The sequence below is a fragment of the Alosa pseudoharengus genome, unplaced genomic scaffold (assembly GCF_046254945.1).
Source record: "Alosa pseudoharengus isolate Yale_2024_CS ecotype anadromous, Long Island Sound unplaced genomic scaffold, YU_APseudo_1.1 YU_APseudo_1.1_scf_24, whole genome shotgun sequence".
In the NCBI taxonomy this organism is placed as follows: Eukaryota; Metazoa; Chordata; class Actinopteri; order Clupeiformes; family Clupeidae; genus Alosa; species Alosa pseudoharengus.
In genome coordinates, this window is record NW_027468689.1 from 9,334,853 (window position 1) to 9,339,852 (window position 5,000).

Here is a 5,000-nt window from a genome sequence, read left to right on the forward strand (position 1 = left end):
CCACGTGCTCCATCCCTTCACAGGACGTCTGTCTGGGGGTCTGTGTTTTCCATTTACCACCTTCGCTCGTTTGCTCCCTCTCTCCTCCCTCTACTCTTCATCCTCCTCTTCCCACCCCCCCCCTCCACTCCACACACACACACACACACACACACACACACACTCACACACACACACACACACTCACACACACACTCACACACACACTCACACACACACTCACACACACACACACACACTCACACACACACACACACACTCTTCTCTTTCTCTGTCCCACATCCCTCCATTTCTGCAATTGTCTACCGTTAGCACCAGTCAGTCAACCGTGGAGCAGCACCTTGTTTGTAAGAGTCTAGTGAACACATACTTTCACACACACACACACACACACACACACACACACAGACATTCTACTCCCATAACAGCAGGAGCCAATAAGATTACAGCATCTGTGCACCTTCAGGGCCAGCACAACAACAATGGCAACAACAGAAATGGTAAACAACAACAACAACAACAACAACGGCCAAGAAACACAACAACAACAACAACAACAACAACATTCCTGAGCCTCTGGTCTGGCACGGAATGTCACGCTGAGCACCACTGCTTCACTTCCTAAATAATTCAGAGGCTATTACAACAAATAGCTGTCAACTTCTGTTTTCTTAACAAAGCCTCCAACACATCTTCAAACAAAAGGGAAAATAATTTTAAGAAGTGGCATTGTGCAAAATTAATTGCCGAGATTTTCAATTGAAAACATCCTGGCATATCAACAGCCCTGAGACCTTTGTTGAATCCATGCCCTCATTTGGAATATAAAAGAGCTCTGAGGAAAACAAAATTTTTTTTTTTTTGGCCGAAAAAGAGAAAACGATTGTTGAATGAACTTTGTGACTGGCATCAGAAGTGAGTTGACCCTCTCTTGTCCGCTTGTTTACAGTAAACTGGAGCATGACACACTTCTGTTGGTGCACAAACACACTGTACACAAATCACTGACTCATCCCCCTTCAGCACGCTAGTCCACGGCATAGTACTCAAGCTAAAAACAAAAACAACAACGATGACACCATCCTCAAAGACACACTAGAGCCTACTGAGGCATACTAAACAGGACGCTACCATGCCCAAACATACTGTATACTGTAACGCTATTAAAACACCTGCACCCTACTGCTGAGGCATACTAAACAGGACGCTACCATGCCAAAACATACTGTAACTCTATTGAAACACCAGCACCCAACATTGCTGAACACAAATGCATAACAGTGATATCTACAGTTGTACACATTGACATATCATATACAGTACATTATAGTTGCTATAAATGCTGATGTACACATCATAAATAGAAGTAGAGAATCCTATCAACCGTGTAAAAACGGAATATAACCCAAAATCAATGCGATATCAAAGTTCTTTCAATGTTCTTGAGGTGGTACTTAAGAGGACATGTCAGTAGAGGAGAATTAAAATAGTAAAAATAGAGAGGAAGAGGAAGGAGTGAAACAGTGGGGAAAGAGAAAGAGAGGGGGAGGGAATGAAAGAGAAAAAGGAGAAAGAGACAGAAAGAGTGGCCAGTTTGAAGTGGCGGTAAATTCCGTAAGCCTCCGGTACAGGATGCCCCCCCAGACCACATGGCCACAGGTGGGGGCAGGACCACCATTGCCGGGGGCGATAGGGGGATCCGGCCCTAATTGGCTGCTGCCGATCTTTCCTGGGGCGACAGCGTCCGCGGGGCGGCTCACCAGGAAGTCTTCCCGCTGTAACCCCGGCAACAGCGTCAGCGGCGCACGTGACTTCAGCGAGTGTGTTTGTGAGAGTGTATGTGAGGCGGAAGGGGTTAATCTGTAGCGTGACTAAACTGGGGCAAAAAGGGTGGGGGGGGGGGGGTGGCGAGGGGGGGGGTATGGAGGGGGAAAAACAGAGCCAGGACCCTTTCTCTCATGTTCTATCTCTTTGGCGCTCTGTGATTGGCGGGGGAATGGTGAACAGGGGTAGAGAGAGGGAAGGAGTGTTCCGGTCCCCGGGGGAAGTAAGACAGAGCCCTGGAGGTCACAGCAAGAAGATGAGAGGTCAAAAGTCAAAACTCTTAATGCTTTTAATTATCACCCCCTAGCCCACGTCCTCTCCCTCATGAAAAGGCTCCATCGGACACAAGAATGGAAAGGGGAAGTGACCCCCATGTCCCCTTTATTTGATGAACGGAGCAGCGGGGAAATATGTTATCCATCACCCTGACATGAGGCTTTTTTGCAGAAAAAAACTACATTTCCCATGAACACTGTTTCACTGTGTCAGGCCTACGTGTGGTTAGAAGTCCTTGGGGCAATAGTATACCACTGAGGGCACCCCCCCGCCCTCCCCCCCCTTGCGTAATGGCAAGCGTGCCCGTTACTCAATTGTTACCCAGAGGGCCAGTGGGGTGCAAAGGGGGCAGCTGGGAAATGGCCAGGGCGAGGGCCGATTTCCTGTCCAGAGGAGGAAGTGGGATATTTAATGTCCCAGCACTCTGGCTGACACTTGGGACCCACCTCCCCCGAGCGTGTTGACCCAAGATGCTATCAAGACGCTGGAACAACACCAGCGTCAGATCCACACGTAAACATGCTCACACACACACTCACTCACACACACACACACACACACACACACACACACACACACACACACACACACACACACACGCCATCACACAAATATGCAGATACCCAAGGCTCACACAGACCCCGAGACAACGACAAACACACACAGACATGTATGCGCATACATAACAAAACCCACAAAACATACGCGCAGACAAAAATAAATAAATAAAAAAATCACATATGCACAAAGACACTTTCTGTCAAAACACAGATGGAGACACATCCTCACACACCCATGTTCACAAGGACACACACACACACACACACACACACACACGGAACTCCTCACAGAGGGGAGGCTTCTGACTGAGATTGGAGCAGGAGTTTGAAAACAGCGGTTTGGCAGAATAAGGCGGACAAACATACCACCAGTTCAAACAAACAGCAACTTTAGAGAAAGGGAACGATGCATAGGAAACGCGAAACAGGAAACACGACGTTCTGAATAATTCTCACACACACACACAAACACACACAAACACAGACACACACACATGCGCAAACATGCTCAGAGCCTTAAATACATGAACTCATGCACCCACACACACTCAAATAGAGCCAATCTTGTATATCCCTGTGCATGCACACACCCACACACCAGCTATTTTATTAGCAGCCCGAAAAGCTTGGTAAGATCCTGTTAAAACCATGGCAACAGCAGACCCGCTCCCGTCGCCTGTGCGGAAAATGATAGTGTATCGCGCACAGACACTGGGGCCTCATATTAATGCGCTAAGCGGCGGTGTCCCTGGTAACGCATCGCCGTGGCAGCACAGAGGCTTGTCGCCGTGGGCGTGTCCCACGAGGGGCCAGGCTGCTGTTTAGAGGAGCCGCTCGCATCACTTCCCCCTCGAGGTCACAGGTGTTGAGCAGGGCGGGCGGTACAGGCAGCAGGGGTCTGTTTTGACAGAGTGCTGTGTGTGTGTGTGTGTGTGTGTGTGTGTGTGTGTGTGTGTGTGTGTGTGTGTGTGTGTGTGTGTGTGTGAGACACCCGCATGGTGGTCTCATCCTGTTTGCATCTGGCACACCTCTCCCCCGCTGTCTAATGTCTAATCTAAGAAGGTCTAGTCTTAGACGAAAGTCTTCCTGGTGCCACTGTAGCATAAACCACATTCTCGTAAACTACAAGCAGTCAGAGGCTAATAAAATGGTGGAATGCTACACGTAATGAATGAAATGTACCTTCCCTGCGTAATAATAGTATACATAACCATAGTATACATAGTCATAATGGTTGCTAATATGCTTAGCTCTGTGTGTATATGAGAATGTGTGTGTGTGTGTGTGTGTGTGTGTGTGTGTGTGTGTTTTGTATCTAATCAGCACCAGTCGACTGCCTTACTGCCACCCCTCCCACAGGGGGGGTAGATCAGGGCCCAATTAAAAGGGGCATTCCTGACATGCTTTCTGAGGGATGAAAAGAGTTACTTGTTTTTTCCTTCCCTCTCTCTCTCTCTCTCTCTCTCTCTCTCTCTCTCTCTGGGTCCTCTCTTCCCTCTTTCCTTTTTTACGCGGTTTATTTTCTTCGCCGCATCCCTTGATGTTTAATTGGTCTGGGATTGAGCACTGAGCGGCATCGGGTAGCTTTTTATTTCCCCCCCCGAGCGTGTCTAAATGCCCTGCCAGAGTGCAAAGGTCACGTGACCCCCCCAACCCACACACACACACACACACACACACACACATGCACACACATACCCACACACACACCCTAGACCCAGACTGCGTTGAGCAGTCATGAAGGTTGCACGGGGTCGTTCCGCTAACGAGATTTGCGGCGCAACCACCAAGGGAGACTGCCGCCGCTGCCACCACAGCGTCGGAGACCGAGGAGAAGTGTGTGTGTGTGTGAGTGAGTGTGTGTGTGTGTGACGAGCGGCGCTGAGCCCCAGAAAGACGGAAAGACGCCTTGCAGGGCGTTCCTCCCTCCCTGGCCGCCAACACGCTCACTCAGCAGGGGAGGAAGCACTTGACACATAAACACCCCGGACCTCCAGGAGACAAAGGCCAGAGGAGGGAGGAGGAACGGGGGAGGGGGCCGAGGCAAGAGGGCTTCCTGTGGGGAGAGCTGGTCATGTCCGTGCACGCCGCGCTTCCTGAGGTGTCCCTGTCTCCCAGGCAGACAGGTCACCGTCTCTACTGACCTGGCTGAGGTGTGCTTTCAACAACATTAGGGCTCAGGTAAAGTCCACCATTTAAACACCTGCACACCAATTCAACATTAGAATTCCGTTGACAACCACCATTTAAACACCTTAACACCAATTCATGAGACAACACAACACAACTCCAAAGCCAAAGACCCTGCGTCAAGCGGATCAGCAGTGATTCACAATCAGC

General features: G+C 49.6%; 1 protein-coding gene across 2 annotated transcripts in view; it reads right to left on the reverse strand.

The window, feature by feature from the left end:
* The window catches only part of nrp2a (neuropilin 2a), a 73,428-nt gene that overhangs the window by 48,174 nt on the left and 20,254 nt on the right, over positions 1-5,000 (reverse strand). The window lies entirely within an intron of this gene.